We start from the raw sequence: 22243 nt of genomic DNA, 5'->3' as shown, positions 1-22243 counted from the left end.
GGAATGGGATTCATGACTCCTTATGTAACATGATTGACTTGGCTTCACTATCTTCAGAAACCTGCTAGATTTCATGTTTGCTTGCATAAGCTCACTGGCTCCAGCCTGCTGATCACCTGACATCTAACTGCTAAACAGCAACCAGTACAACTGCCATCTTCATGCAGCTTCCCTGCATCAGTGTTTTACTACAGCTAACATCTAGAAATATGCCTGAAGAAGGGGACTAGATCCCAGAAAGCTTGCATTATTTAACTTTATCAGTTAGCCATTAAAAGGTATTACTTTTACAAGACTTTGGTTTTTTCTACCTACATAAGACAATACAATAAAACTTTAGTTTCAGAATGAATAGGCTTGCTCCCGGTGGCGTAGCATTATGGGATGCAGAGGTTTCATCCCCCACTAGGGGTCTTCCTTCATCCATCTTATTAGCTTTGCATTGGTACTGTACTGGTAACGAACACTTCTATATGTGCATTGCATACAAGTAATCTTCAACAAACTTTTCCTTACTTCGAATACACCTCTCTGACACTGCAGCTGTCCTTGGTAGGTTTTGAGGCTCCATATCAATAGCGTTCTTGGGGCCCCATGTAAAACTCACACTGGGGCCCCAAGCTCCTTAGTTACACCACTGCATGCTCCATCTCTTTCAAAGATGTTCTTCAATTCCAGGGGCGTAACTATAAATCATTGGACCCCCCTGCAAAACTTTGGATGCCCCCACCTCACTTTCTGCAAAGGTAAACTGAGAACCAATGTTATGCAATTGGCTAATGCATAATAATAATTGAATGTGTTTTACCCATGCAGATAAAAACAGACAGTACTGAAGCTCTGAATGCATTTCCTCTACCAATTATTAGCTTATGTGGTAAAACACACATATAGACATACATGGTGTGCAGAAAACGCAAACAGAAAGCTGACAGACAAGTGTGCTTCCAAACTCAGCTTATTACACTCACTCTCTCCATCTGTGATGAAGCAGACTCCTCTGGCAACATCACTACAGTACACAGCACTTGGGGAGAGAAGAGATGCTGGGGGCAGGGGGTTGTACACAAGACCCTGCTGCGCACTGAATAGGGACTGTCCACAAAACTTTGTATGATTCCTTATTCTGCTGAGCAGATGCAGTCATTAGAACAATTATGCAGAGAGCAGAACGTTTTTTCCCGTAAGTCTCTCAGAACAGGGTGAAGAAACTTCCCCCACAGGGCCCTCTACGGCTCCTGTGCCCCCCTGCAGCTGAATCCCTTGAGGCAGGGAACACACTTGTCTTTCAGTTCTCTGCGTGCGTTTTTCTGTATACTTTTTCTGCACACCAAGTGTGTTCCTATGCAGGAAAACGCTCGCGTTTTTTCACAGCAGCTAATGTAATTGACACATGAAAATGACAAAATATGCAGAATCATGATGCAGAATATCAGTTTTTTTTCTGCGAGCGAAAAACACATTGACTGTGAACTAGCCCATTGATTAACATGAGTTTTTCTGTGCAGAAAACGCGTACAAAAACTGTCAAGTGTGTTCCCTACCCCCCCTGTTCACTTCTCACTGTTCTGTATGGAACACAGTAAAACAAGCTTGTGTTTGGGATGTGATAAGTTCACTTTCAACCATGATCTTGGTTGCTTCAAAACCAGCTGACCTGTATCTCTTTTTCTGGTTACAGATATCTGATATTTGGAAGCTGGCTGTCACAAGGAACAAGATAACGTGGACTGGCTTCATTAACCCCACAGTGAGTGTCTCATTTACTTTCATTTCAGGTAACAAAATCTGCAGGATCAGCCTTTTTTTTTCCCTGCTACTGACTCAAGCTGTTTACATTATCATTAGTTATAGTGGAGTATTTATGATGCTAATATTAGTAGGCAATAATGCACAAGGTGTGAATGTCCTGCTTCTCATGAACTTACGGAATTGTACTGTTTACAAAGATTTACTGATATTTTTCAGTGTTGAGATTTCGTTTGCTATCATGCAGGGACATAACTACAAATCATGGGGCCCCCCAGCAAAACTTTGATGGGGCCCCTCTAATGTACCCTCAGTGACCCTTAGAGCCTGGGGGCCCATCTAAGCTGCAAGGGTCATAAAACAAGTGTGGTCATCATGATCTTCACACCTAAAACAAGTGTAGCCCCAAAAACCCCTGATCTGGAGGATGGACTCCTGTAAAATAGTAGTTGGGGGACCCTCGCTGCTCTGGCCTCCTGCGATCACAGGTGCTGCTCTCTTGTAGTTATGCCCCCCCCCCTCCCCCGCCGCTATCATGGTCCGCTGAGATTGAATACCCAATACAATGCTAACCTGTGGTTCTTCCAGTGCATTACAGGGCCTTCCAGTACAATGTTATTGGAAGTGTTTTGGTTAATACAGTTGAGTATAAGTGAGCCTGAGCAGGTTTTCATCATTCACTTGCATATAGAACATACTTTACAATACTGTACTGATAGTTGTGCAAAAATATACCTTATTTCATTCACCCTTGTAGGATGATAAAGGGGTTACATTATTCACATGGAACAAAACTTCAGTACCGTAATTGCCATGATTTTCATTGGAAATAATTGTTTAATTTGTGAGAAATTTGATTAAAGAACAAGCGACACCCATGCTAACCTAGAAATAAAAATAAAAAGGTCTCTCTTGCAGAGACCTGCAGAATGCAGACCTGAACAGTGGTCAAAAAGCAGCCTGCCTGCGCAGGCAGCCGAGCTGGTCCTCACACCGAGGCCCTCCAACTTCCCCAACACCTTAATCTCTAGTTATCTGGCTTGCAGTCACTGTCATGTACCCCCTTCTCTTATTTATTTCTGCTTCAAACACAATTGGAAATGACAGCTGAGTGAATTGTGCGCCCCCTCCTACACTGCGCCCTGAGGCTGGAGCCTCTCCAGCCTCTGCCTCGGCCCGGCCCTGCCTGCAAGTCAATGCTGATTGTTCCTGTGCATGAGGTTAATGCACAGCATTACTTTATTTTCATTTAATAATAAATCCTTATTATTTATTTACTCCTGGTTTGTCAGTCTTTTTCCTAAACAGTGACATCTCTGCCTGGTTGCGGGTTTGTGCGTTTGTTTCTGTTTTACTCCAGGGGCAGCGCACAAACTCCATGCAAAATATAACAGGTTTGGAGTTATTACATACTATAGGAGCACTGGCTCTAGTGCCAAACAGTGCCAAAAAGTTGAATGCTGGGAGTTCTTTTGAATGCTGGGAGTTCTATTGAATGCTGGGAGTTATTTTTATCTATAATATATTCCTCCTCTTCCATTTATTTCCCTGCCTAGCTGATCACTTGTGTTTACAAGCAAGCCTGAGGTGACTCAGTGATTGGATGTGTAAATAAAAAAAAAGACTCTGGGAGGAGGGCAGCTAATGAATACACAATGAGCAAGAGAAGGGAGGGGGGAAACAAGAGTCAGGGAGGATATGATGTCAGCATTAGCTTGGCAAGATGGCCACTGCCTAGAAAAGGATTTTCTGCTTTTCCTTTGTAAAATTCACAGGGATCATTACGTGGATAGCACAATACATCTGTTATGTAAGTAGAGGAAATATTTATCTACTTATATATGCCTTGTGCGCTGATCACGGAGAGAATTCCACAATCGTTACATTGGGGCACCTATTAGTCTAATAGCAATCAGTGTGTGACGGCTGCGGTGGGAGGGATGGAGGGGCGCGCTTTGCTGTCTCAGCCTTGGGTGCTGAAGGACCTTGTCCCGCCTCTGCTTGCAGGCAAAGTATTTTTCAGGCATACATGCACTGCAGCATTAATACAGGCAGATATATTCATATAGTTTATATACACAGCAATGATGATACTGGCAGATGTATTCAGTAAGTATACAAATGTATGAGAATCAGGGTATATACACAAGAACCTCTCTGCATAAAGCGGTTTATGCAGAGTAGATCCAGTGTGTATAACTGTGTGCACACTGACCCTGGAACCAGAATATTATCACCAATATAAATACAGAAATATATACAGGTACAAGATGCACACTCAAGGAGGAGACATACGGATGGTCAGCAAGCATAGGTCATCAATAGGAGATCAAACAGTACAGTAATCGCTAAGCAAAGAATAGTCGGTAATACAAAGCACAAGGTCAACACGGGAGATCAATACAGCAGGGAATCAAGGAACTAGGAAGTATACTACCAGGAACAGGGGACTCAGGGCAGGAAGGCTAGAACCAGGAACAAAGAGCTAGCAAGTAGTGAGTGTTCAGGTGTGGCTTAAATTCCATGCTGAGAGACCATGTGACAGTCTAGGCCTCCTCCCTGTCTGTGGAGAGATATCCAGAAAGTCCGCCCTCTGCTGGTGGGCAGAGGAAAGTTCAGGTTGCAAATTCACAGAGGCTGGTGACATCTGCTGGTGAAGCAAAGGTAGTACATGCAGGAATTTACCAGCAGATGCAGATTGTGACAAAACCATAACAGCAGAAAAAAGTTTTGAATGCAGGATTAGCATCTTTATCACGTAATACACTCAGACCAGTTGCTGTTGAAATTTGATTTTTATGGTGACAATACCGCTTTAACACAAGTCCCTCATTGAAAATAGTTCTGGCATAAACTGAGAATCCTCTGTGCGTTCTGATATTTTAAAATATCGGTATTTTTCAAAAATGATAATATTCATATTCCTTGCTTTCTTACCCTTGAAAACTGTGTTTGTGGGACTGGCCAAGGGACAGGTAACTTGGGAGTTAAAAAGGAACTCCAGTGAAAATAATGTAATAAAAAACATGCTTCATTTTTACAATAAATATGTATAAATAATTTAGTCAGTGTTTGCCAATTGTAAAATATTTTAAATCTGTGATTTACATTCTGACATTTATCACATGGTGACAGTTTTACTGCTGGCAGGTAATGTAGCTGCTGCTTGCTTTTTGGCAGTTGGAAACTCAATGTAACAAGGTTCACAGACAGGAAACTGCCAGGACCATGGTCCTCAGCGTTTCTTGTGGGAGGGGTTTCACCACAATATCCGCCATACAGAGCCCCCTGATGATCCGTTTGTGAAAAGGAATAGATTTCTCATGTAAAAGGGGGTATCAGCTACTGATTTGGATGAAGTTCAATTCTTGGTCAGGGTTTCTCTTTAAGTCACAAAACGTACGTAACTAATTATTCTCCTTACTTACTTTTCATCTTATCTGTAAAACTTTCACATAAAAAAAGACTCAAAATGAGGCATTTTAATTAACTTAACTTCTATATTAACTTTCCTGTCTCATTTTTAAATGTTTTTTTCATAGACAAGGTGAAAACAGATATTCACTAACTTGCAGTAAAACTGCAGTGTGCTGTCGACATGGCAATTTTACTGTTACTTACGCCACTAGCGTAACATGCTTTGCGCAGATTACATGGGTAACACTCATGTTGCTCTGGTAATGCATATTATACTTTACTTGTGAAACGTCCATTACAGTAGCATTGGAAGCATTACCCATGTACCACGGGCAGGGCCGGATTTCTACTCTTTACCGCCCAAGGCCACTGTCACCAGCCGCCCCCTTCAGTATAGGTAGCAAGATGACCCCTCCCCCCTTCCCTCCAGTATAAGTAGCCAGATGTTCCCTCCCCCTTTCCCTCCAGTATAGGTAGCCAGATGACTCCCTTAATTCCTCCTTTTCCCACACACCCCTTTCAGTATAGGTAGCCAGCTCGCCTTCACATCACAACAGCCATCAGTGTCACTTGTTTCTTTGCTCGTCTCCAGGGCAGAAGTTTCCTCTTTCTTTCCATCTTCAATGCTGTCCAAGTCCATAGCCGCCGGCCACAATGCAAATGTGCACACAGAGCAAGGTGGCTGCTGCACGGGTGGCTAGCAGCAGATCTAGATTGATTGAAAGCTTGCAAATGCTGCAACAGTTTAGCCTGCTGCTTTGGTGCCCTTGCTCCTGTGGTGCCCTAGGCCATGGCCTAGGTGGCCTTTGCCTAAATCCGGCCCTGACCACGGGCTGCGCTAATCACGCAAAGTGCCTTATATTACACAGTGCAGTTTTACCATGGGTTACTGGTTTGACCCCATGGTGAGAGATCCATGAGAAAAGTTTTGTGAACCAACCCCTATTTCCTAAATTCCATAAAGAGATGTCTGCCTTGGCCTGATTGGCAAAGCTGAAGATTAGAGCATTATGCAGCTGGAAATAAAACTAGAATAAATGCTTTCTCTCTGTGAGAACATAATCTGGATTCCACAGGACATTTGGAAACTTTGAATCTGACTTTTGGATTCTTGGAAAGTATAATGTCAGAGTTTTGGTTACTTTTTTTTATTATTATTTGTATTCATTATTTTTCCAAATGAGCTTCTGTTTTTTTATTACTTTAATTCCCATTATGTTGCCAGGAAAATCCAAATACTTGACAGTGGAAAATAATCTTACTAAATATTTGAAGTCTTGTGCCTGTACAGAAAAATAATTACCATGAGCATTACTGGATGAAAGCACTCCAAGTTTGGACATTTCAGTCAGAATCGTTTAAAGCAGTTCCATTGAATACGATGCAGAACATTGCTTTGGAACAGAGTACTGAAATGCTGATTGGACTTACACTGTATTTAAGAGACTCTGAAGTCTCATATAATTCAGGTTTTTATTTTAAAAATCTCTTTAACATCAATGCCCTAACTAAAATGCTGCATCCCCGCGGCTGAACACTAACTAAAAAACCCCAAACTCCCCAACAAAAATCCATGACTTTCTTGGTCGTGGATTTTGCTGCCCAAGGAGGCAGAGCTTTGGGCTGTAGCTCTGCCTCCATGTGTGTCAATCAGCGCTGATCGCCGCCTCTCCCCTGCCCCTCTTAGTGAAGGAAGACTGAGAGGGGCGTGGAGAGGCGGCGATCCGAGCAGATGGACGTGTGTAGAGGCAGAGCTGCAGCCAAAAGCTCTGCCTCTTCTCGGAAGCACTCCCCGCAGTGTGCCCCGGGTAGTTTGGGGGGATTTAGTTAGTGTGCAGCCACGGGGATGCAGCTTTTTAGTTAGGGCAATGATATTGAAGACATTTTGTAAAATAAAAACCTGAATTTTGAGAGACTTCAGTCTCTCTTTAACAGTGCTAATTGTATAGCTACACTTTCTCAGTGCATATTTTTTGTTTTCAGCTATATAGCTTTGTTTATAATATTGCATCATTCTTTAATATTTGCAGTTTACAAACTATACTCAGTATTTAACCACTTAAGTACCAGCGGTCTCTGCCCCCTTTAAAGAGAATCTGTATTGTTAAAATCGCACAAAAGTAAACATACCAGTGCATTAGGGGACATCTTCTATTACCCTCTGTCACAATTTCGCCGCTCCCCGCCGCATTAAAAGTGGTTAAAAACAGTTTTAAAAAGTTTGTTTATAAACAAACAAAATGGCCACCAAAACAGGAAGTAGGTTGATGTACAGTATGTCCACACATAGAAAATACATCCATACACAAGCAGGCTGTATACATCCTTCCTTTTGAATCTCATGAGATCATTTGTGTGTTTCTTTCCCCCTGCAGTTCTCATGCACTGAAGTTTCAGGCTGCACTTTTCTTCCTGCAAACAGCTTTGCCCTTCTCTGAATTTCCTCAGTATGTGAAAGCCCAGCCAGCTCAGAGGACGATTTATCCAGCTTGTAAAAGATAAGAGAGAAGAGAGAAGCTGCCCTAATCTAAATAATACACAGGCAGTGTGCATAGAGGGGCCTGGAAGGGGGAGTTCATAGCAGAACCACAACACTGAAGAACTTGGCAGCCTTCCAGACACAGGCCGACAAGTCTGACAGGGGAAAAATACATTGATTTATTACAGAGACTGTGATAGCAGAAAGTGCTGCAGTAAGCCAGAACACATTAGAATAGCTTTTGGAACTTGTAGGATGATAAAAAACAGGATGCAATTTTTGTGACGGAGTCTCTTTAAGGACTAAAGACCGCTTGTACAGAAACGGTGGAATCCCGACGGAATCCCGATGAATCACCACACATACCCGTCGCAACCGCCATCACCGCCGCACCACGTGATCCTCGGCCGCCCACTCTGCCGCTGCCCCCGCTCTCTGTAACTCGCTCCCACCAGCCATCAGACTCGTCCCACCTATAATACCTTCAAACAAGCCCCCAAGACTCTTTAGTGCTCGCATACCCCCCTACATCAGCACCATAATATGTTCTGCTGGGCACCCTCTCAACAGATGCACCTATTGTCTCTACCCCTACCCTTTAGACAAGACAAGACAAGACAAATAACATTTATATTGCGCTTTTCTCCTTGCGGACTCAAAGCGCCAGAGCAGAGCAGCAGCCACTAGGGCGCGCTCTATTGGCAGTAGCAGTGTAAGGGAGACTTGCCAAAGGTCTCCTACTGAATTAGTGCTGACTTACTGAACAGGCAGAGCCAAGATTCGAACCCTGGTCTAGATTGTAAGCCTCTGGCAGGGCCCGCCTCCCTAGTTTTTCCAGCTTGATTATGCTGCAATATTACTGTCTGTCACCCCTCTTGTGGACTAGAACAGTCTCTAGTTTGACCAATGACACTGAACTACTGTTATCAAAGACATTTGCATGATCTTGTTTGGTTGTGAGCTATTTGTATGTCAGATAGAGTACAGATATGTCCTGCACCACTTTTGAGAATCTTGAGTAGAAGCAACCAGCTGATTAAGAGACACGGGACACTGTTAAACTATGCCAATTAAGTATTTTCTGTTTTTTGTGGGAATTGCTATAAATGTTATGTCGCTATTATGTTCATATAATAGAATTCATATTAGAATAGTTTCTATGGAAACACTACTTTTGGTATTGTGGTCAGTAAATTACAAGTTGGACCCAGTAGGTGGTTTGCTTAGTCAATTCATTCAAGCTCTATTCACCTCAATTTGTTCAAAATGTTGTAGCAAACTTTAAGTTGCTGTGATTATATATACTAGTGCAATTCTAATCCTGCTACACTGACATAGCAGTGTAACTCTGCAAACTTTAGATTTTCCTCCATTGAAGTAATCTGAGTTTTCAGAGGTCTGTATGTGTGTGTGTCTAGAGAAAGTTACTTTTGTCGTTCTTTTGCATCAGCCATTAGCTTCTATTGGTACTCAGAAATTGCCAATGGGAATTGAATTTCTCCCCCGCAGAAAAAGCGACAGCTTCTCTCTGAAGCTTTACTGATTCTGACTCCAACGTCCCCCTACGTCGCTCTAAGTGTACATGTTACGCTTAGAGTGACGTCATGTAAACAAACTCATGGCTAAAAAGTAAAACTACAACTAAATGTAAAAAAAAAAAAAAAAAAAATCAACACATCTTTACAACAACAAAAAATATTACTGTTTACATCCCACCCTCCCAAAAATACCCAAATAAAATGTTTAATAAAAAAAAAACATTTCAATAAAAAAAAAAACATGTAAATATTTACCTACGGGTCTAAACTTTTTAAATATCAATGTAAAGATGAAATATTTCTTTTTTATTATTATTATAAGCTTGTAAATAGTGATGGATGCAAAATGGAAAAAATGCACTTTTATTTTCAAACAAAATATTGTCGCCATACATTGTGATAGGGACATAATTTAAACGGTGTAATAACCGGGACAAATGGGCAAGTACAATACATGAGTTTTAATTATTGAGGCATGTATTATTTTAAATCTATAATGGACAAATACTGACAAATAATGCATTTTTTAAGTTTTTTTCTTATTCTTCGTGTTAAAATGCATTTACAGTAAAGTGGCTCTTAGCAAAATGTATGACGCCCAGAGAAAGCCTAATTGGTGGCAGAAAAATCAAGATATAGATCAGTTCATTGTGATAAGTAGTGATAAAGTTATAGGCTAATGAATGGGAGGTGAACATTGCTCGGTTGCATAAAGTGAAAACGACTGAAGGCTGAAGTGGTTAAAAAAAAAATCCAGCCCAAGGTTAGGGGATTGTTTTGAACCAGGCAATTCTGCTTTGTGGGATCAGGAAGGAATTGACTTCACTCACTGATTGGCTGGCGGGGGGAGGGAGGGAGGGGGGGATATAAAAATAAAAAAAGAAGATTTTATTAAAAATGTAATAACAAAAAAAATATTTAAAAAAAAACAAATCCAGCAGCGATCAGAGCCCACCAACAGAAATCTCTGTTGGTGGGCAGAAAAGGAAGGGGGGGGGATTGATTTGTGTGCTCGGTTGTGTGGCGCAGCAGCGAGCCATTAAAGCTGCAGAGCACCAATTTGCAAAACATTGCCTGGTCACTAGGGGAGTGTAAGCCTGTGGTCCTTAAGTGGTTAAAGCTACATACATACTGAAAGATAGAACAGCCAATTAACAATTGTTCAACTATCTATTTTTCAAGGTATCCACACGATCTGTTATAAACAACAGCCGATTCGCTAAATGATCGGCTGGTTTAATGATGGTGTATCTAGGCAAAGTGCTGTACACTTTGTGGACACATTGTTTAACAATCATTAATAGCTGTGTACACGCTGCTGACTATGAACAATTATTTGGTAGAACAGCGAGGAGAACGCCAGCGCATACCACTAAGGCTGCATCTGAAATGACCACCAGCTCAGTGTGTAGCACCTATATAGACTTTCTACACACTTCGCATTCAATCCAGATGCAAATCATATAAAAATCTGCTACTACTTATCATGCAAACAGGAAACTCAGAAGGAGGGGCTGGAAGCAGCTAACCTGACAGTTACATAGTTACAAAGTTAAGGAAAGGTGGGGGGAAAGGCTGCGCATATCTAAACACATGCTGCAATTGAATGGTTAATTGCACAGGCATACACCGCCTCTGCCAGACTGAAAAATGCATCCCCTGCATCCAAGACAAGTGCTAACATTTATTAAACTAGGAGGTACTTTAGCTTCCAATATGGTTTGCATGCAAAGTATATTATACTAGACACTTGCGCCACGGTGAGGCAGACCTCCGGGCAAGTGACCTAACCCAAATTTAAAACCATGGGAGCAGCTAAAGCAGAAAAAAATGTGTAACTTACATTTGGTAGAACAGCGAGGAGAACGCCAGTGCATACCACTAAGGCTGCATCTGAAATGACCACCAGCTCAGTGTGTAGCACCTATATAGACTTTCTACACACTTCGCATTTAATCCAGATGCAAATCATATGCAAATCTGCTACTACTTATCATGCAAACAGGAATCCTTCATCCAGCCAATCACCATGCGGAAACTGAAGCCGCATGGTGATTGGCTGAATGAAGGACACCTGCAAGCTATGAAGTGAAGGAGCGATCGCCGGCCGGGACAAGGTAATGTATACCAATGCTACCTAGTCCTCTCTCCACCCCGCTGCCTCTCCAGCCCGACCCCCGCTGCCAGCCTACCGCCCGCTGCCTCTCCAGCCTGACCCCCACTGCCAGCCTACTGCCCGCTGCCTCTCCTGCCCAACCCCTGCTGCCAGTCTACTGCCCACTGCCTCTCCAGCCTGACCCCCGCTGCCAGCCTACTGCCTGCTGCCTCTCCTGCCCAACCCCCGCTGCCAGCCTACTGCCCACTGCCTCTCCAGCCCGATCCTTGTTGCTTAAAATGTTTTAACAAAACGATAAATATAGTTTTATGTTAATTACTGCAGCGCCATTCTGATACTATTGGCACTGTGCACCATTTTTGCCTGTCCCCATTAGAGTGGATGTCCAATTTCCTTTTATGAGGCAGTTTTCCTGAACCTAAAATCACTGGAGGTCTTTAGCGATGTTTCTATTTCTACCAGAAAATGAGGACACCCTGGTCTGCAGATGAAGATCTGCTATATAAGGATACCAGCTGCATTTGACCTATGATTTCTCCATCACTTGTGTATGTATAGGTCCAGAATAGCTGTTAGGTTCAACCCCAGTTATATTCTGTAAAGGTTCCTGATTGCAAAACCATCTATGCTTCTTTTGTCACCAATTAACCTTTGTATGGCTCATGGCATTGACAATTCAGTGGCTTACATCTCGATAAATAACAACATATGTCAGAAATTAATACAAATATTTTCCTCAAGCTCACTAAGGATATAATGCTGCCTTTGCAGGAAGGATGCATTGGGGTTTTTTAAGTTAGTTTATAAAGTTTTTTACATTAAAAAGAAAAAAACAGACACAGATTCAAGCTAAAACATAAAATACCTGCAGAGAGGATACATTTTCTGTGTGGGTGTATTTGTTCTCTGGGCCTTATAATGGATCTGTGTTGCTGGGTCTTAAAATAGCTCAGTGTGGTTTGTAACAACATAAATTCAGTTTTCGAATAGTGTGTTTGTTTTTTTCATTTTGTGCTGTTTGTTGCTTTCTCTGTACTAAACTAGCATATATACTTTCTCACCTATTCACATTTCCTACAAATTACTGTAATTAAATACATTTTGCACTGCAGTATATACAAATTATTTGTTAGTGTGACTAAATAATATACAGTAAGACCACTGTACACCTGCTCCTGTTTGCTTTTCATTTTTTTCTTTGTGGCTAATACTAATTACAAAATACTGATTTTACTATGTAATTGCACATATTGATCTCAATCATTTCTGCTATAACAAGCTAGGTCAAGAGCAGAAAAACCCAACCCCATTGCCTTACCATTCTACCGACGAAGGTATCAACAAAGATTTTATCTGAAAGCTGGAAATGTGATACAATATGAACTCATCTGAATCGAGTCTCTATCTCCAGTTACATGTAACAGCTGCTCAGAATGGGGAAAGAAAGCAGGCGGACTTAACAGCAATCACACAATACATTTATTCAATATATCACTGGAAAGCTTACATTCATTTGAAATCTGTATCTGCTTAGATTGAGCCATTACCATCTGTTGCACTCTGCAACCGAAGACAAAGAAGCCAAAACTTTCATCTTTAGCCCAGGAAGAGGCTGAAGGTGTTTCTATCCATAAAGTCATGTTTATTCAACGTATTGTGGGGGCTTTTTTCTATAACTGTGTATATAGTGCAGGGCTGGATTTACCATAAGGCCCTGTAGGCACGTGCCTACAGGTGCCTGATGTTAGAAAGGCAGTTCACTAGCTTCCCTTAGTGCCTCCCTACCTTCTTCCCTATGCCGAGCCTCAAGAAGAGCATAAATGAGAGGTTACTCACCCTGCTCTCGGCATTCCACTGGCCAGATCTCCTTTCCAGTGGCGTAGCTAAGGTGCTGTGGGCCCTGATGCAAGTTTTACAATGGGGCCCCCAAGCACTCTATACATAACAATTGATACGGCGCACCAAAACCTGCCAATGGCAACTACAGTGTCAGAGGTGCAAGAAGGAGATGGGGAACAGTTTGTTAATGATTACCACTATTCAAAGTATCTATAGAAGTGATTTTTTTGAGCACAGGACCAATAAAGAGCTAATACTGTAGTTGAGGGAGGGCCCTTCGGGGGCCCCTCTGGCCCAAGGGCCCCGATGCGGTCGCTACCTCTGCACCCCCTATTGCTACGCCCCTGCTCCTTTCACTCGTTGGCAACTTAATACTAAGGGACTGCTGCAGCGAGCTTTGACTGGCAGGTGAAGTAAGGGAGAAAACCCTTGGTTAGTATATAGGATTCCTGGCAGATTGGCTGTTGAATGAGCAGTTACTGCTTGCTAACTGTGCAGTTTAACTGTCAACTGGTTTCAGAGTGTCCACGCCGTGCATTACAACTGGATTTTAGTTATATAGATCAACTGCAATCTACAGCAGCTGTAACATTATTGTAGGAAACATACTAGAAAACATGGCAACAGAATGGGACTTATGCTGGGTACACACGATGAGATTTCCCGTTCGATTCCCGGATCGATTCGATTAAATCAAACATGTTCGATTGGATTTCGATCGTTTTTTCCGTCGATTTTGCATACCTATCATGAAAAAATCGATCGAAATCCAATCGAACATGTCTGATTTAATCGAATCGATCCGGGAATCGAACGGGAAATCTCATCGTGTGTACCCAGCATTAGTGTAAAAGATACCCAGTAAAAGATACCCAGAATTCTATTTTCCCTATTTGCCTAATTGGTTTATGCGTCTGCATAGAGCAGGAAGTAAAATGTTTTGCTTCCATTGATGTTCGCTTTGTTTACTACTATGACATATTAATTCCAGAATAAAGGGGGAATCCCTTGCATAAGTATATCTGAGAGTAATCTGTCCTCTCTCTGTAACAGCTGACAAAGCTATACAAGCCATCTTTCACAGTGAAACAAAGAGAGCCTTAAACCAGTGGCTTGTTAAAACAACAGATTCATCATTGATATACATTTGTGTAATAGATATTATTAAGATACTTGAAGTATACAGAGGTAATATGAGGAGGGTTGTTGTTTATTAATGAAAGTTGAAATTAATTTTAACCACTTCAGCCTTAAGTGTATTTTCATCTTATGCATCCGAGCAATTTTTTTTATTTCAGCGTTTCTCCCAATTATTCGCCAATAACCTAATCTCTATTCATCTCATCTAAACGATCTATATCTTGTTTTTTTCGCCACCAATTAGGCTTTTTTTTTGTGGTGGTATTTTTTTTTTCAGTAATCACTTTATTTTGTATGCATTTTAAAGGGAAAAATGAGGAAAAAATGAAAAAAATATCGTTTTTTTTCCAGTTCAATCCCGTATAGTTTTACAATAAACAATGCTATTCTAGATAAAACACACACATTTCATTTGCCTATCATTTGAAAGTAAAGGTGTATTTTTTCTTGTTTTAGTGTTGAGTTTCTTGTTCTCACATTGTACCCTAGCAATAATTATGAGTCCTCATTTGCAAAAATAACAGTAATATACCCTCATGACATACATATTAAAAAAGTAGAGTCCCTAAGGTAACAATTTATGTATTCTATTTAGAATTCTGTCACTGTTTTATTTTTACAAGCTTGCATTTTTACAAGCATGTGTGCGATCATTTGTAGTGGCCGTTTTAGTGCTGGACGTCGCTCCTACTTCCTGGCTTCTTTAGCAACAGCATTTCTGGACATAGTAGCTACGTCCATTTGTCATAAGTGGTTAATGTGTCCCTTAGTTACCACTAAGATTGCATTGTATACCCCTTTATCAATCTACCTATAGAGTTTATATATATATATATATATATATATATATATATATATATATATATATAATAGATTATGCAATTTTACAATTTTAATCCATATGTTCAGTTTCAGTTGCTAAATCTGTCACACATGAGCTGCGTGTTCATAGTTATTTGTCTGTTTGCCAGCAGCATGCCCTGAAATGCTTTGGATGTCAGCTGCAGACTTTACACAGAGATGGACTTTATTTATTTTACATTTATATAGAGCTGGCACCCTTTCTGTTGTACTTTCAAGAGAACATCAATCTATTTATCTACTTGTTATTTCATCATTAACTGTCCCTCCGTAGGGCTCCCAATCTATTGTCTCTAACCCAAGTTGAGGGACATTTTTTTCCGGGAAAATAGTTAACCAGTATGGCTTGTTTGACCCAGAGTAAAGCAATGCAAACTGGAGGAATACATTGACATTCTATGGAGGTAGCAAGGTTAAGATGGGCTGTAATGTATGACCTGGTACATGTGCACAGGCTGCACTGACTGTGTAGGATATTCAATCACTTCAGCTGCAGAAACCATATGTTTGAGAACAGTAAGATATCCAGCTTGCCTAATATCTTATAGACAGAAATATTGCACATCCCTCTTCACCAGCAGATTAAAAATGGCAGCTAGGGAAACGGAGCTCCTACTCTGCTAAATGTATTAACATAAATCAAAAAATGAAACTAGTCTGCAAATATGTGTTTCCGTTATTTTAAAGGCTGTTAACTTATTTTTAATAAATGTAAAATTTTACTTTCAAAATATTTTATATTTGCAATAAAAACTGTAAAATACCTGGTACAGTAGTTCATTTTTGGTGCTCTCCACACTGGCAGCCATCTGGGATCAGTGTTCAGACTGCTACGGTTAAGTATTAGGAAAAGTTTTCAATTGTAAGTCCATCCCCCCAGCTCCCTGAGGATTACACTATTTAGTAAAGGGAATTTGCAGTATAGTTCACTGTAAACACATTATCTATGATAGTCATCCAGAAAGTAACAACTGTTTGTTTTTATCTGCCAAGCAAGGTATTCTTTCTGTGTAATTTAACTTGCATCCATCAGGTTAACCTTTTATATCCATGCACCCCTTGTTGTTATGCCTCATACACACGAGGCACAAATGTTTCTATAGAGACACACAAAAAAAAGCCAGGTCCCTCTGTGCAGCAGCCGTACACACGGCGCACAGAGGGACAGAGATGCGGCGGAATCTGTCGCTGAAGGTTCCTTCCCCCCGCCGGAAGCTCCGTCCAGGGTCCATGGGTTGCTGTCGCTAGTCCGCATACACATGGCGGACTAGCGACAGTTGCGGCGAAGTTGTGGCGACAGCTGTTGCCGGCGATTGTCCATGCCAATAGCCTGGCGTCAGCTCTGACAGGCGACGGTTCGTGGCGCGCGCGTTACACACACGGGGGACCTGTTGCCGCAACACGCGTGTGCCACGTGGTTGCGCCGACAGTTGTAACCCGTGTGTATTAAGCATTACACTGCAGAATGCCAGCAACTGTTTGTTCACCAGCATTAACATGAAGTCCCCCCCCCCAAACCCCTCCAACCCACAGGTGAGGAGTGTGATACGATTACAAAGGGGTTGATAACCTTGTAAAAAGATATGGTAAATGCTTAAATAAAGGAGAGGACTATGTGGACATGATATGGGAAATAAAATGTTCACTTAACTGATAGAGTGAAAAATGCTGCTACTTGTATATAATCAAATGCAGAGAAATTGCTACTTTGTTAAATGCATATATTTTTCTAGTGGGGATATTTGAGGTTAGCACATGAAAAGTAAGTGCATGGTTCTCCTTTAGTAAGTTTACTGAGATAATCAGATGAGAAATCACCCAGCAAGGCACCATGAAAAGTTAGTTGACCATGATTGGATGAAACTGGGTTACCCTAGGTGGAACCTAAGAGCAGTTCATATATATATACAGACCAATATAGTGGAGGTTAGGTGTTAGGGAGTCAGTGGAGAATATAGCACTCAAGCGGAATTTCAGTTGTCACTTTCAGATAAAGTGTGGACGTGTTCTGACCTGCTAAGGGAAATAAAGAACTCTTCTGCATCTACAATTCACTTCACTTCCTCAGTAGCTTACTTGATGTGATGGATTTTAACACATAAGCCCCATCACTCAAATGTTAGTGGTGAAAATTTCTCAATAAGTTTTGATTTAAAGAGTTTTTTTATTATCTTGCATTGTTTGACCTACGAATAGTTCAAGTGCACAAACAGTGGCATCTTTTTACTTATGCAGACTGATAATAAACACTTTAAATAACTGTCAAGTGTGCAAGTACAAGAGTCTATGTCAGTCACACCACAGGGAAAATATCCCGAGTACAAACAGCATAGACAAGCAACATCACAAGAGGTTTTTTCATACGCTTTGCCTTTGGGATATACTGTAGAGGCTTATTAATAGAATTGCTGCACTGCATTACTCTAGTTGGATGAAACAGGAGGCAGAAGACAGAGCTAGCTATTCTATTAACTCATTCATTGTGGAAAAGGGCCAAGAACCAGAGTAGATTACTAATTTGAAAGTTGCTGTTTGTTTGTAACATAATAAAATCAGCATAATAAGAGTCAGCATGTAGCTAAATTGATTCAAAGTAATGACATTAGGGAGGAATGCACTACTTCAGAGTCCAGTCTGATAAAGAAAGTAGTAATTAAAGTTTAGATTGTTAGAATCAAAATGAGGCAGCACATATAATCCAAGCACACAATTTATATTGTTTGTGTGGCTACATAGAAAAGGCCTAATGGTTCATTTCCATATGAAGCAGTGCTGGAAAATGCACAGCTCTTTGCAACTGGTTGCATGTCATCTCTGACACCTATGTAAATGACTATAAAATAGTCCTCTTCCCTATCTTCATGGACCACAGTACAGTAATCCCTGAGTCAGTATGGACCTTGCTGCATGGCCCAACACTGTGTAGTAGGCCTGTCTTGGCTCCTGGCACATGTTGGGGACAGCAACAGAGAGTGGAGAACATGAGAACACAGATTAGACAGAAGAAGCTGTGAGGTTTAGAGAGAGTGTTCGCAGACTCAGGCGACAAGGGATGCTCGACAACTGGTGAATGTTGGGTTCAGGAGATTGAATCGTCTTCCATAACCAAGATCATGGTTATGGTGGTATGGTAAGTACAACCGTGAATACCTGCATGACCAGTTCCTGCCCCTATGGCTTAGATTTCAGGTCTTTTCTCATGGGAGAAATGTTACTGCATATTTTAAAAAAGATGGGGGAGAATTTTCAGGGGTGTGCAAAAGTGTGTTTAACACTTATGAATTAATTAGATGAGGTCTAATTACTTTTGGTGGAAAAGGATACTGAGAAAGTTACAGTCTCATTAGCTGTTTATACTGAGAATCAACTTTATAAGAAACCCAGTAAAGTATTATCTAATCATATTAAGAAGTTCAATCAAGAATTGGTTATACAATTGATTTAGAAGATTCGGTGTGATAAAACAACATAAAAAATAATTTGAGGGCACAGATGAAGGGAGTGGGGGGGGGGGGGAGATACAACAGGCTTAAAGAGAATCTGTATTGTTAAAATCGCACAAAAGTAAACATACCAGTGCGTTAGGGGACATCTCCTATTACCCTCTGTCACAATTTCGCCGCTCCCCGCCGCATTAAAAGTGGTTAAAAACAGTTTTAAAAAGTTTGTTTATAAACAAACAAAATGGCCACCAAAACAGTAAGTAGGTTGATGTACTGTATGTCCACACATAGAAAATACATCCATACACAAGCAGGCTGTATACAGCATTCCTTTTGAATCTCAAGAGATCATTTGTGTGTTTCTTTCCCCCCTGAGGGGGGAGTGCATAGCAGAACCACAACACTGAAGAACTTGGCAGCCTTCCAGACACAGGCTGACAAGTCTGAAAAGGGAAAGATACATTGATTTATTACAGAGACTGTCATAGTAGAAAGTGCTGCAGTAAACCAGAACACATTAGAATAGCTTTTGGAACTTGTAGGATGATAAAAAACAGGATGCAATTTTTGTTACGGAGTCTCTTTAAAGCGATATTGGAGGGGGAATTGTGCCCAGACTTTATTATAAACACAACCTGGTGACTGCACTTGTCTTGTAAGTGGTAAAAATGCTGCATTTCTTAAAGGGGAACTTCAGCCTAAACAAACATACTGTCATTAAGTTACATTAGTTATGTTAATTATAATAGATAGGTTATATACTCTCTTACCCACCCTGTTTTAAAAGAACAGGCAAATGTTTGTGATTCATGGGGGCTGCCATCTTTGTCATGGGGGCAGCCATCTTTTTGGTTGAAAGGAGGTGACAAGGAGCAGGAGATACAGTTCCAACTGTCCTGTGTCCTGATAACCCCTCCCAGCTGCATGCGCTAGGTTTCAAATGTCAAATTCAACATGTAAAAAAAAAAATTGCACCAAAACAGCAGAACGAGAACAACAACATCAGAATTCCCATCATGCTTTGCACAGCATCAGGGGAAAAACGCCTGGGCAGTTTTCTTCTGTGCAGCTAAAAATAAGGCTTGTATAAGAGAAACAAAGTTCTGATGCTGTGAAACTGTTAAAGAAACACCAGGCCTTTTCAGTGCTGCTGAGTCGATTTTTAGTCCGGAGGTTCACTTTAAAGAGGAACTCCAGTGAAAATAATGTAATAAAAAAAGTGCTTAATTTTTACAATAATTATGTATAAATTATTTAGTCAGTGTTTTCCCATTGTAAAGTGTTTTCCCATTGTAAAGTCTTTCCACTACCGGATTTACATTCTGACATTTACCACATGGTGACATTTTTACTGTGGGCAGGTGATGTAGCTGATGCATGCTTTATTGGCAGTTGGAAACAGCTGTAAACAGCTATTTCCCACAATGCAGCAAGGTTCACAGACAGGAAACTGCCAAGAGTACATACTCAGGATTTCTTTGTGGGAGGGGTTTCACCACAATATCAGCCATACAGCACCTCCTGATGGTCTGTTTGTAAAAAGGAATAGATTTATCATGTAAAAGGGGGTATCAGCTACTGACTGGGATAAAATTCAATTCTTGGTTGGAGTTTCTCTTTAACTGAGGGCAATGGTTGCTGTCATTTTCTGTGGGGTAATGATGATGGATTTCTTATATGAAGGAAAATGGATTTGCCATTTGGAGGATAAGGATAGCTGCATTTATAATTTAGGAAAATTGATTGCTGCATTTATGATTTGGGAGTTAATGTATTTGAGCACTAGCTTAGATACTTATTTAAAGTGTGTGTGTGTGTGTGTGTGTGTGTGTGTATGTGTGTGTGTGTGTGTGTGTGTGTGTGTGTGTGTGTGTGTGTGTGTGTGTGTGTGTGTGTGTGTGTGTGTGTGTGTGTGTGTGTGTGTGTGTGTGTGTGTGTGTGTGTCTTTAAAAGTAGTAGCTCCAGTAGATACAAAAATGTATGGAGGGGTTCCTCCAGTTAAAATAAAGGTTGAGAAAGGCTGTTTCAGATGGGTAGAAACTGATGTCCATTTCAGCGTCAAATTATTATCCAAGCTTTATAAATTGCCTCAGCTAAAAGTGGTGTCCAGCAAATTTGAGAAAAATTTGAATGTATGATTGCTAAGAGATTAACAAGCCATGGATCTCCAATGGGAAAATGCAGCAAAGTAGAACTAAAAATGGTTAATTGTTTAATGATTAAACTAGGCAGCTATGAAAGTAGTTTGTATTAAACACTGTTGATTTTGAAGGTCCAAAGGAGGAACCCTAACTCACTGCCAACAAACCAGCTCCTCTTTAAATATTGTTTAAAACAGAAATGTCATGGGATTTTGCAGGGTTTATATCAGGGCTATTTCTGTACCTGCACTTCTCCAACAATACAAACATTCACAGGGGAATATGCAGAATAGCCCTGGGTGCTGCATATAGATAGAGACCAGTAAGCCCAAAGTGAATGCTGTATAATCAATTCCTGGCTGCATACTGTTCTATAATAGCTAACATGTTGGCAGAGGGAGGGTAATCTAATCCTTTGTAGAGTTATCTAACAATACATGCTTGACAGCAGTGGTGGCCACTTGCTCGATACACAGGACCTCCAATGCAGACCATGCATTCATCAAAAGGTCACACAGTATATTCTAAATTTATTTCTTCAAGTTATACCCTTATAACTTGCCCATTTTCATCATTGTCATCTTCCTCATCAGCATGCATTTGTACAACACTAACATTATCTACATCTTTGTCTAAGTCTTTATGGAGAAACCTGTTGGCTTTTTAGGATCAGACAGGAACTTGGAGTGCCTGGAAGAAATCCACACAAACAAGGGCAGAACATACAGACTCTAGGCAGATAGTGTCCTGGCTACTATTTAAACCTGAGAACCCAAAACTGAAAACTTTTTATGGTAGTTTTAGTTAAAAAATATAGTGTGAGTACATGTCACCCAATGTAGGCAGTATTCCCTCCAGTTATTTTTTGAGATTGTTTTAATTTAGCCAACCCTTAGAATTGTCAGAGATTCAAAAAGCTGATCTGTACACTGATTGGGCATAAATTGTTACTCAAAGTAATCACGAAAGACCATTTATCCCAAGTCTCTGTGCAGCGTCAAGGACCCTTTCAATATAGTGTGAGTACATGTCACCCAATGTAGGCAGTATTCCCTCCAGTTATTTTTTGAGATTGTTTTAATTTAGCCAACCCTTAGAATTGTCAGAGATTCAAAAAGCTGATCTGTACACTGATTGGGCATAAATTGTTACTCAAAGTAATCACGAAAGACCATTTATCCCAAGTCTCTGTGCAGCGTCAAGGACCCTTTCATCATTTCACTTCAGAGTGCAGAATTCACCTCTCCAGTAAAATAATCCTGACTGGTTAGAACAAAAACAAACCTGCTAGATGACAAAGTTAGCAATGTTCACTTGACTATTTTTGTAACATTAGTTATGAATAGAGTTGGGCCGAACCTCCGATTTTAGGTTCGCGAACCGGGTTCGCGAACTTTCGCGGAAGGTTCGGTTCGCGTTAAAGTTCACGAACCGCAATAGACTTCAATGGGGATGCGAACTTTGAAAAAAAAAAATTATGCTGGCCACAAAAGTGATGGAAAAGATGTTTCAAGGGGTCT

The 22243-nt window shown here is 40.8% G+C and overlaps 1 protein-coding gene across 5 annotated transcripts in view; it reads left to right on the top strand.

The window, feature by feature from the left end:
* The window catches only part of TBL1X (transducin beta like 1 X-linked), a 448757-nt gene that overhangs the window by 157314 nt on the left and 269200 nt on the right, over window positions 1-22243 (top strand). For 3 of the 5 annotated variants that reach the window (XM_068269906.1, XM_068269905.1, XM_068269908.1), the window contains one exon: window positions 1682-1750. The gene's annotated coding sequence lies outside the window, so the exon portion shown is untranslated. Of the gene's footprint in view, window positions 1-171; window positions 279-1681; window positions 1779-22243 lie in introns of those variants that run through there. The other 2 variants (XM_068269907.1, XM_068269909.1) reach the window with 2 other exon arrangements.

This window comes from Hyperolius riggenbachi, chromosome 2, assembly GCF_040937935.1.
Source record: "Hyperolius riggenbachi isolate aHypRig1 chromosome 2, aHypRig1.pri, whole genome shotgun sequence".
NCBI classification, from domain to species: Eukaryota; Metazoa; Chordata; class Amphibia; order Anura; family Hyperoliidae; genus Hyperolius; species Hyperolius riggenbachi.
Note: the sequence above shows the minus strand (reverse complement) of the source record. Positions and strands in the feature narration are given on the sequence as shown.